Here is a 12,344-nt window from a genome sequence, read left to right as displayed (position 1 = left end):
CCCTTGGGGCTCTCTCTTTCAAAGTCTCCACTAATGCCACGGCAGACACTAGCCAATGGCTAAAGGATCCAAAAGCTGCTGGACGAAGAGCTTCAGTTATCCTCCGTCCCTGAAGCTGCTCTGGAGAAATCTTCCCTGCAAGCCCCTGAGGAGAAGGGAGAGAGAGCAAGCAAACTAAGTAGTAGTCTGCTAAGAAAAAGAACCCTCTAGTGGCCCTAACACCACCACTCCCTATCAATTCTGCATATGATGATGCAGTGGAGATCTTAGTGTCCCCTGCGGACCTGGATCTCACTGGTGCCTCATCCGCCATAGAAATGTCTACAAATACTCTGTCGGAGACAGCAGGTGACCCTGAGGCATAACCTGTCTCCTTGCGCACTTCATGCTTTCCCAGCCTCACGATAATGTCATTCTCCAGTGGAATTGTGGCAGTTTCTTCCACCACCTGGCTGAGCTACGGCAGCTGTTAAGTTTTACACCTGCTTTCTGCGTTGCCCTCCAGGAAACCTGGTTTCCGGCAATGCTGAGCCCTGCCCTCAGTGGCTGTAAGGGACATTACAGGAACCGTAGCAACTATAATAGTGTCAGGTGGAGTTTGCGTCTATGCCCTGAACTCAGTATTTGGTGAACCTGTGCCCATTCAAACCCCTCTTGAAACTGTGACTGACAGGATTGTATTTGGTGAACCTGTGCCCATTCAAACCCCTCTTGAAACTGTGACTGACAGGATTTGGAAGACGCAGGAAATAACTGTCTGCAATGTATGTCTTCCCCCAGATGGTGCAGTACCCCTGAATGCATTGGCTGCTCTTATTGATCAACTCAGAAAAGCTTTTGTACTTTTGGGAGATTTCCAACACTCGTAACCCCCTTGTGGGGTGGCACAGTTCTTACTGGCCGAGGCAGAGATATCAAAAATTTACTGTCACAACTTGACCTTGACCTCTACCTCTTAAACCTGGGGCCGCCACACATTTCAGTGTGGCTCATAGTAGCTACTCGGCCATTGACTTATAAATATGCAGTCCAGGGCTTCTCCCATCTATCCACTGGAGAGCACATGACGACTTGTGTAGTAGTGACCACTTTGTCATCTTCCTGTCACTGCCCTGTCATCAGGATCGCACCTGCCCAGATGGGCTTTAAACAAGGCAGACTGGGAAAATTTCACCACTCCTGTCGCCGTTGAATCGCCCCCACACGGTAACATCGATGTGGTGGTTGAGTGGGTAATTACAACAATCGTTACTGCAGCGATCCCTCATCGTTTAGGGTGCTCCTGGCGAAAGACAGTCAGTTGGTGGTCGCCGGAAGTTGCTGAGGCAATTAAGGAGTGTTGGTGAGTTTTACAGTGGCATAAGCGGCACCTTTCCCTGTAGCACCTCATAGCCTTTAAACGGCTCCGTGCCCGTGTTCACCAGCTTATCAAAAGGTGGAAACAGGAGTGTTGGGAGAGGTACGTGTTGACCATTGGGTGCCATACGTCACCTTCCCAAGTCTGGGCAAAGATCAAACTAGTTTTTAGGTATCAGACACCAACAGGTGTTCCTGGTGTTACCATAAATGGTGTGTTATCTACCGATGCAAATGCAATTGTCCAGCACTATGCTCGCACCTCTGCAGCGGAGAATTACCCCCCAGCCTTTAGCCCTCTCAAGCGGCGTATGGAAGGGAAAGTCCTCTCATTCACTACAAGCCACAATGAACCCTATAACTTCCCATTTACAGAGTCGGAGCTCCTCAGTGCCCTTGCACATTGCCCCAACACAGCTCCTGGGCCCGATCAGGTCCACAGTCAGATGATTAAACATGTCTCATTTGATTACAAGTGACATCTTCTCGTGATCTTCAACCAGATCTGGTGTGATGGGGACTTTCCATCGCACTAGCGGGAGACCAACATCGTACCAGTGCTCAAACCTGGCAAGAAACCACTTGAATGTGGTCCCGCAGGGCTCTGTATTGAGTGTCTCTCTTTAGTGACCATTAACGGTCTAGCAGCAGCTGTAGGGCTGTCCGTCTCACTCTCTCCGTATGCAGACGACTTCTGCATTTCGTACTGCTCCACCAGTACTGGTGGTGTTGAGCAGTGCCTCCAGGTAGCCATCCACAAGGCGCAGTCATGGCCGCTAGCCCATGGCTTTCAGTTTTTGACCGCAAAGTCATGTGTTATGCACTTCTTCCGGTGTCATACCATTCATCTGGAACCAGAACTTTACCTTCTTGGCGATCCCCTCACTGTAGTGGAGACGTATTGATTTTTAGGACTGTCTTTCAATGTCCAATTGACTTTTTCTCACCTTCCTCAGCTTAAGCAGAAGTGCGGGCAACACATCAATACCCTTTGCTGCATGAGCAACACCAACTGGGGTGCAGGTCACTCTACGCAGCTGCAGTTATACAGAGCCCTTGTTCAATCCCTCCTTGGCTGTGGGTGCCTGGTTTAGAGTTTGGTGGTGCCCTCAGCGTTGTTTACTCGACCCAGTGCATCACTGTGGCATTAGACTAGCAACAGGAGCTTTGAGGACGAATCTGGTGACAAGTGTCCCTGTGGAGGCTGGAGTTCGTCCATTGCAGGTAAGGGGTGCACAACTGCTCACCAGTTATGTTGTACATGTTCGTAGTTATCATGCACATCCAAATTACAATCTCCTTTTCCCACCCACAGCGGTTCATCTCCCGCATCAGCGGCCCAGTTCAGGGCTTACAACTGCAGTTCGCGTCCAGTCCCTTCTATCTGAATTGGAGTCCGTGCCTTTGCCACCTATACTCGAGGTGCAATCGCGTACACCTAGGCCGTGGCTTTGCCTGGACCTTCCGCATGGCCCTAAGGACTCGGTTAAGCCTGCAGCTCTCCAGTTTCACCTCCTCTAGATTCTTGACATGTACAGAGGCCATGAAGTCATTTACATCATTGGCTGATGGTCACGTCAGCTTCGCTTATGTCTATGGAGGACATACTGAACAGCATTCCTTACCTGATGGCTGTAGTGTTTTCACTGCAGAGCTGGTGGCTATATCTCGTGCTCTTGAGCACATCTGTTCATGCCCTCGGGAGTCATTTCTTCTGTGTACTGACTCCTTGGGCAGCCTACAAGCTATCGACCAGTGCTAACCTCGTCATCCTTTGGTAGCGACCATCCAGGAGTCCATCTATGCCCTGGAATGGTCCAGTCATTCAGTGGTGATTGTGTGGACCCCAGGACACGTTGGAATCCCAGTCAACGAATTTGCTGACATGCTGGTGAAACAGACTACATGGAAACCTCTTATGGAGATCGATATTCCAATAACTGACCTGCGTTCATTTTTACATTGCCAGGTTTTTCAGCCTTGGGAGATGGAATGGCATAGTCTCAGTACGCACAGCAAACTGTGTGCCATTAAGGAGACAACGAATGTGTGGCAGTCCTCCATGTGGGCCTCTGTGTTTCTCTGCCGGCTCCGCATTGGCCATGCTTGGGTGACCCAAGGTTACCTCCTGCGCCGCGAAGACCCGCCTCAGTGTCGATACGGTGCCCAATTGACAGTGGCCCATATTCTGGTGCACTGTCCACTTTGACTGACGTGCAATGAAATCTTCGGTTACCGGACTCGCTGCTAATTTTATCTGACAATGCCTCATGGGCTAATTAGTTTTATGTTTTACTTGTGAGGATTGTAATGGCAACTGCACCAATACCGACACCTTTATTCTGGCTTTAGAGGGAGATAACCCTCTTGGAGAAGGGCGAGGTTTGTGTTACCAGTGTGATGTGAAGCTGTATGTCCCTCCTCCCATGACGTGCTTGTGGTGCTTGCCTTTCAGGCATATGTTTTCCCAGTGTATGGAGGACTCTGTTTGTGGAGACTGTGGACACCCACTCCATGAGTGGAGCTGTGTTTACTGTCACAATCATCACTCTCAGCACTACCAGATTGCCCAGCTAGTAAGAAAGAACACTGAGGCTTGTCAGATATTTAACAGATTCCATCCTTGGTTGATGTCTTCTAATTTTGCCTCCGTTCTGTCCTTTCCTCCTCCTCAGCCCAGTTCCATCCCCCTCCTGTGCCATTCTCATACCCTTCCCTCTGGGTGTCACTCCCACTCTCCGGCCGAAGAAGTGACCCCTTCTTCAGTGTCTGCCGATGATGGGGCTCCTTGAGTGCCTGCTGGTTATCGGGCTCCCTCCTGGCACTTCTTCCTCCTGCTTCTCCTGGACCGAATGCGTGCTACCACAACTTGGCCACATTATACACAATACGTATGCCCCAAGGTCACCCACACTCTATTGGTTCCCGATCTTGCAGAAGCCTGAACTCCAACTGTGCTGTGCCCTCCTCAACCTGAGGAAGAGGAGGAGGGGGAGGAGAAGACGAAACCTATGTCTCAGGATAAGCACTCCCTCCTGATGATGCTCTCGGAGGCACCATCTCCCCTTTGAAACCAGTCTGACATTGTATTTGTGGATGTCACCCCATCGTTGTTGGTGGAAGATGGTAACGTGGTGGTGTGATTCACTCCAGCCTGTTCACCTCCCATTTGGATACCTGCTCCAGGATTATTCAGTGTCACTGTAATGTATACTACCATAACCTCTGAGTTCCAATTTCTAATTACCTTTTACTCAACAGCTTGTATATTTCTCCAGGATTCTCATTTTACTGACAGTCGCTCACTGCCTCTTCATTCATTTCGTGCTTTGTCAGAACCAAGTTGGCCCATAGAGGGCTTCCGGTGGTGTCTGCCTGTAGGTCCATATGTATTTTGTTAGTACATGGATCCCACTTCGTATCCCATTGGAAATAGTTGCCATCCGGGTCTGCTTGGAGTCGGGTGTCACGGTTTGCAATGTCTGTCTCCCTCCTGAAAGGCCACCTAATTCTGCTGCCCTGACTGCACTGCTTCAGCAACTCCCCCTCCCTTCCCCCTCCTTGGTGATTTTAATGCCCATCACCTTTAGTGCTTTCTAATGTATTTTGGTGGCTTCTCATTAGCCAATTTCTTGCAGACTGTGACCTGTACCTTCGTAACAATGCTGCCACTATTCATATTAGTGCTGTGTGTGGCATTTTCTGTGTCATTTATCTTACACTCTCTTCCCCTCCCCTCCTTCCTTCCTTCCTTCCTTCCTTCCTTCCACTGGTCACCAAACAATGACCTCTGATAGTAACCTCTACTGTTGATTCTCTCATTGCCTCTCTCACTGCTAAGGTTACCCTGCTGGGCTTTTGATCATGCTGATTAGCATCTACGTACTTCCCAGTTCATGTTTATACTCTTTATCAATTTCTGTTGATGAAGTCATCCGTGATCTCTCCGATAAGATAATCTGTGTTGCTGGCATTGCTATTCCCAACTTCAGGGACGCCATTTGTCATTGGCCAATTCCATGGTGGGGCATGGCCATTTCCACCTCTATCCGTGATCATCACCACTCCTTGCAACATCTTAAGTGGCACATGTCCTCCACCAGTCTTACTACCTTTAAAAGTCTTGGAATCATAGCCCGTTACTTACCCAAACAGAGCAAATGGGTGTATTGTCTCCTCCCTATGCTCTTATATCCCTTCAAGAGTGTGGGCTACACTTTGCACCCTCCAAGGTTATCAAAGGTAGTCTTCCCTTCTGGGTCTAGCCCTTCCAGGCGGCCTTTGTATGGATCCATCAGTTCTTGGAACACCTCATGACCATTTTGCGATGGCGTTGGCATCAGCCTCCTATCCAGCTGCCTTCCTACTCTGGAAACAGCAGACTGAAGCTTCCCACTTAGGTTTTACCCCTTGTCAGGCAGAATCCTACAGTGAACTATTTACTGAACAGGATCTGCTTCTGGCCCTCTCTCCTTCTCACGATTCTGGTCCTTGCTCTGATTCCATCTCTAACAAATTGCTTCAACACCTCAGTCCTCTACCATGCCAGTGTCTCCTCCAGGTGTTTAACTGTATTTGGCTCAAAGGCATTTTCCCCTCTGTGCAGGGACATTATTGTGGTTTCTGTCCTCAAACCTGGCAAGGATCCATCATCCCTTGATAGTTGCCGGCCTGTCAGCCTGACCAGTGTCCCCTGCAAGTTAATAGAACAGATGGTGCCTTGTTGGCTCAGTTGTGTCCTTGAATCTCAGCACCTTTGATCTCCGTATGAGTGTGGCTTTTGGAGTTAATCTGCTTCAATTAGAAACCACATTTCGGCAGGCCTTTCTTTAACGTCACCACCTTGTCACAGTTATCTTCGATCTTTGTAAGTTTGGCACCATCGGTTGCTACTTAAACTTCATGACTGGGGTATATTCAGGAGCCGCTCCAGATTTTCATTAGCCAGTTCCTATCCCAATGATCATTCAGAGGTGGGGTTGGCACTGTTTTCAACTATATGCAGACCCTGGAGGCTGGTGTTCCACAGGGCTCGGTATAATGTCATTTTCCTCATCGCTGTTAGTGGACTTGTGGCTTCAACAGGCTTGTTGGTCACCATTGCTCTCTGAGAATGGTTTCTGCATTTCAGCTAGCTCCCACTCGGTGACCTCTGTGGAACAAGAGCTCCAGGGTGCCATTTGGTTCACTTCCATGTGAACACACTCGAACAGTTTTCAGTTCTCCACCCATAAGTCAAGGGTAGTGCATTTCTGTTAAGCAGCCCTCAGGGGCTCAGAATTGATTTTCTGGGTATGGGCTTGGTGACCCAGGGGCTCCTGAACTGGGGGTTGGTAAGCACCACCAATTCCCCGTCACCATAAGCTCTGGGCATGCTTCAGTGACCACCACATGGTGCGGCAGTGGAATGTTGTGTGTCTCAGGGAACAGGTATCTTGGCTTGACCGCCCAGATCATGAGAACAGGATAAACCTCAAAAAACTCAACCTCAAGGTGTGCTGCGCATTGATGGGATGCATGGCTGTTGAGGTGGAACAGTCATTAGCTGGAAACCTCTGGGGAACCTACCGCACCTCAGTAGTAAAAGGCATGTGGGGCTCTGTCTGAGTGGACCCTTATTTCCCTAGCTGCTCATGAGATTGAGATGGGACCCTAAAAATCATCATCCTCTTCTCCCGGTGGGAAGTATGCACTGCCTGGGTGTATTCACACCCATTCATTCAAAAGAATGAGAGGGGCTTGTCCTCCTGATAATAAGAATATTTTGGGCTGCAGAAATAGGGCTCATGGAGTCATGAATAACAGAGGAAGGAGGAGAGATTTGAAAGTGTCCCCTTTTATATCCATAAAGGTTTGCAAAGCCTCGCTGCAACATTAAAATCTATAAAATGACTGCATAATGGCTCATTGTTGGTCGAAACTAACAGGTCAAAGCAGGTAGACCTTCTTAAGAAATTGCAGAAACTGGATGACTATGATATCATTGTTGAGATGCACACCTCTCTCAACTCCAGTAAGGGCATTGTCACGTGCCGAGATATCTTGGATGTGGACATACTGGAACTGAACCAAGAATGGGCATCCCAGGGAATAGTCAATGTGGAGCAACAAACGCACAGGTATAATGGGGCAACTGAAAAGACTGCCACTTTCATTGTCACATTCAATTCTCCGACACTGACTGAATATCTTATAGTGGGGTTCCTTTGACTTAATGTTTGGCCCTACATTCCAAACTCTATGCAGTGCTATAAATACCAGCATTTTGGCCATACAACCATGAGTTATGGAGGTGAAACAATCTGTGGGAACTGGTCAATGTCACATTGACTATGTGCTAGTCTGATGCTAGGGTCCATAGCCAGCATGGTAGCCAGCCTGTGTGGAGTCGTTATGTACCCTTTTGGTTGAGGCCCCTGAAAACACAGGGATTACACTTCTGGTACCTGAGCTCTGACCACCTCACGTAAGCCCAGGAGTGGTTGGTTGTCATCCTGGAGCATCGAAACTCCCAGCAATGGCCGCTGTGCCAGACGGCCCTTGCTGTGGCTGGGTGGCGCCTGTGGGGAGAGCCCCTGATCGGAATGGGTGGTATCAGGGCGAATGCTTTGCAAATGAAACCCATACAGGTCCAGAACTCTGGCTGTTCTTCTACGGCCATCTCTTTGAATGGAAATGATTCTTTTAGTGCTGCTTCTTCTGCCCCTTCGGCCTTCCCTTCCATGACTACCCCCTGGGAGGAGGGTCAGGCTCATCGGTTAAGGGCGAAACCTTTCCCCCACTATCTGATTTGCACCAGAACTGATGGGGATACTTTCATCAATACCAAACCTTTATTTTTTGTGGAACATATTGAAGACAAGTTTGGCAAAGTGGACACTCTAAGAAAGATGCAGTCAGGTTCGTTGTTGATAAAAACTGCTTCAGGTGCCCAGTCTGTGGCCCTTCATGCCTGTGACCATCTTGGCACAATTTCTATGTCTGTTACCCCCCACTAGTTTTTGAATATGGTTCAAGGTGTAATTTTTTGCAGAAACCTCATCCTTCAAACTGATGAGGAACTTGAGGACAGTCTAGGACAGCGGGGTGTTCACTTTGTTCGGCATGTTCACAAGGGCCCGAAGGACAATCGCATTGATGCTGGTGCCTTTATCCTGGCCTTTGAAGGGGATATCCTCCCTGAGAAGGTCAAGATCATGGTTTATCGATGTGACGAGAAGCCGTACATCCCCACACCTATGAGGTGTTTTAAGTTCTTGCATTTTGGACACAAGTCTTCCCACTGTTTGCAGACCCTTCTCTGTGGTGATTGTAGACGTCCAATCAATGAGGGGAGTTCCTGTGTTCCCCCTCCTGTGTGAGTTAATTGTAATGGCAATCATTCTCCATGTTCACCGCATTGCCCGGCTTATAAGAAGGAAAAGAAGATACAGGAGTATAAGTCCCATGATCGTCTAACCTACACTGAGGCTCGTAAGAAGTGTGCAAGTCTTCATCCTGTGTCAATGACATCTAGCTATGTTTTAGTTACATCTTCACCTCTTCTTCCCCCTTCCTTACCCCAGTCCCACATCCCCTCCTCCTCCCCTCACCTGCAGTTCGCACACCCTCCCCTCTGGTTGCCACTCCCCCTCCCCAGCTGGAGAAGTGGCCCACTTCTTCGGCGTCTGTCGGTCAAGGGCAACCCTCCCGGGACACCCCCCCCCCCCCCCCCCCCCCCCGTCTCAAACCTTCCAGGCCAAAGGTTTGCTGCCACACGGCGACCATGAGAACCACAGTCTGTGTGCCCCCAGGTCGCCCGCTCTCTTTCTGTTCCAGATCTTGCTGTAGCTGGCTCTTTTTTGCAGGACAGCCCTCCTCAATCTCAAACACAAAAGAAGAAGAAACATAAGTCCCTGGACAAGGAGCCTCTGGTGTCGCCAGAGTTCCTGTCCCCACCTTCGCAACCTGAGTCTGACCTGCTGTTCATGGACGTCGCCCCCTCCTTGTTGGTGACGGATATGACCCTGCAGCATGACTGGCTTTAGCCTGTTCACCTCAAATTCAAATTGTCGTCCTGTGGTTGTTGTTGTTGTGGTCTTCAGTCCTGAGACTGGTTTGATGCAGCTCTCCATGCTACTCTATCCTGTGCAAGCTTCATCTCCCAGTACATACTGCAGCCTACATCCTTCTGAATCTGCTTAGTGTATTCATCTCTTGGTCTCCCCCTACAATTTTTACCCTCCACGCTGCACTCTAATAATAAATTGGTGATCCCTTTTTGCCTCAGTACATGTCCTACCAACCGATCCCTTCTTCTGGTCAAGTTGTGCCACAAACTTCTCTTCTCCCCAATCCTATTCAATACTTCCTCATTAGTTACGTGATCTACCCATCTAATCTTCAGCATTCTTCTGTAACACCACATTTCGAAAGCTTCTATTCTCTTCTTGTCCAAACTATTTACTGTCCATGTTTCGCTTCCATACATGGCTACACTCCATATAAATACTTTCAGAAATGACTTCCTGACACTTGAATCTATACTTGATGTTAACAAATTTCTCTTCTTCAGAAACGCTTTCCTTGCCATTGCCAGTCTACATTTTGTATCCTCTCTACTTCGACCATCATCAGTTATTTTGCTCCCCAAATAGCAAAACTCCTTTACTACTTTAAGTGTCTCATTTCCTAATCTAATCCCCTCAGCATCACCCGATTTTATTCGACTACATTCCAATATCTTCGTTTTGCTTTTGTTGATGTTCATCTTATACCCTCCTTTCAAGACACCATCCATTCCGTTCAACTGCTCTTCCAAGTCCTTTGCTGTCACTGACAGAATTACAATGTCATCGGCGCACCTCAAAGTTTTTATTTCTTCTCCATGGATTTTAATACCTACTGCGAACTTTTCTTTTGTTTCCTTTACTGCTTGCTCAATGCACAGATTGAATAACATCGCGGATAGGCTACAACCCTGTCTTACTCCCTTCCCAACCACTGCTTCCCTTTCTCGACTATTATAACTGCCATCTGGTTTCTGTACAAATTGTAAATAGCCTTTCGCTCTCTGTATTTTACCCCTGCCACCTTTAGAATTTGAAAGAGAGTATTCCAGTCAACATTGTCAAAAGCTTTCTCTAAGTCTACAAATGCTAGAAACGTAGGTTTGCCTTTCCTTTATCTTTCGTCTAAGGTAAGTCGCAAGGTCAGTATTGCCTCACGTGTTCCAGTATTTCTACGGAATCCAAACTGATCTTCCCCGAGGTCGGCTTCTACTAGTTTTTCCATTCGTCTGTAAAGAATTTTTGTTAGTATTTTGCAGCTGTGGCTTATTAAACTGATTGTTCGGTAATTTTCACATCTGTCAACACCTGCTTTCTTTGGGGTTGGAATTATTATATTCTTCTTGAAGTCTGAGGGTATTTCGCCTGTTTCGTACATCTTGCTCACCAGATGGTAGAGTTTTGTCAGGACTGGCTCTCCCAAGGCCGTCAGTAGTTCCAATGGAATGTTGTCTACTCCAGGGGCCTTGTTTTGACTCAGGTCTTTCAGTGCTCTGTCAAACTCTTCACGCAGTATCGTATCTCCCATTTCATCTTCATCTACATCCTCTTCCACTTCCATAATATTGTCCTCAAGTGCATCGCCCTTGTATAGACCCTCTATATACCCCTTCCACCTTTCTGCGTTCCCTTCCCTTCTTTGCTTAGAACTGGCTTTTCATCTGAGCTGTTGATGTTCATACAAGTGGTTCTCTTATCTCCAAAGGTCTCTTTAATTTTCCTGTAGGCAGTATCTATCTTACTCCTAGTGAGATAAGCCTCTACATCCTTGCATTTGTTCTCTAGCCATTCCTGCTTAGGCATTTTGCACTTCCTGTCACTCATTTTTGAGGCGTTTGTATTCCTTTTTGCCTGCTTCATTTACTGCGTTTTTATATTTTCTCCTTTCATCAATTAAATTCAATATTTCTTCTGTTACCCAAGGGGTTCTACTAGCCCTCGTCTTTTTACCTACTTGATCCTCTGCTGCCTTCACTATTTCATCCCTCAAAGTTACCCATTCTTCTTCTACTGTATTTCTTTCCCCCATTCCTGTCAGTTGTTCCCTTATGGTCTCTCTGAAACTCTGTACAACCTCTGGTTCTTTCAGTTTATCCAGGTCCCATTCCCTTAAATTCCCACCTTTTTGCAGTTTCTTCAGTTTTAATCTACAGTTCATAACCAATAGATTGTGGTCAGAGTCCACATCTGCCCCTGGAAATGTCTTACAATTTAAAACCTGGTTCCTAAATCTCTGTCTTACCATTATATAATCTATCTGATACCTTTTAGTATCTCCAGGGTTCTTCCATGTATACAACCTTCTTTCATGATTCTTAAACCAAGTGTTAGCTATGGTTAAGTTGTGCTCTGTGCAAAATTCTACCAGGCGGCTTCCTCTTACGTTTCTTAGCCCCAATCCATATTCACCTACTACATTTCCTTCTCTCCCTTTTCCTACACTTGAATTCCAGTCACCCATGACTATTAAATTTTCGTCTCCCTTCACTATCTGAATAATTTCTTTTATTTCATCATACATTTCTTCAATTTCTTCGTCATATGCAGAGCTAGTTGGCATATAAACTTGTACTACTGTAGTAGGTGTGGGCTTCGTATCTATCTTGGCCACAATAATGCGTTCCCTATGCTGTTTGTAGTAGCTTACCCGCGTTCCTATTTTCCTATTCATTATTAAACCTACTCCTGCATTACCCCTATTTGACTTTGTGTTTATAACCCTGTAGTCACCTGACCAGAAGTCTTGTTCCTCCTGCCACCAAACTTCACTAATTCCCACTATATCTAACTTTAACCTATTCATTTCCCTTTTTAAATTTTCTAACCTACCTGCCCGATTAAGGGATCTGATATTCCACACTCCGATCCGTAGAACGCCAGTTTTCTTTCTCCTGATAACGACATCCTCTTGAGTAGTAACCCCCCCGAAGATCCGAATGG

At 47.2% G+C, this 12,344-nt stretch overlaps 1 protein-coding gene across 1 annotated transcript in view; it reads left to right on the top strand.

Annotated features, from left to right (window-relative positions):
* LOC126187471 (importin-4-like) overlaps nt 1-12,344 on the top strand; it is a 132,444-nt gene that overhangs the window by 27,281 nt on the left and 92,819 nt on the right. The window lies entirely within an intron of this gene.

This window comes from Schistocerca cancellata, chromosome 5 (assembly GCF_023864275.1).
Source record: "Schistocerca cancellata isolate TAMUIC-IGC-003103 chromosome 5, iqSchCanc2.1, whole genome shotgun sequence".
Taxonomy (NCBI): domain Eukaryota; kingdom Metazoa; phylum Arthropoda; class Insecta; order Orthoptera; family Acrididae; genus Schistocerca; species Schistocerca cancellata.
The sequence above is the reverse complement of the archived record's forward strand: the minus strand, read 5'-3'. Positions and strand labels throughout refer to the sequence as shown.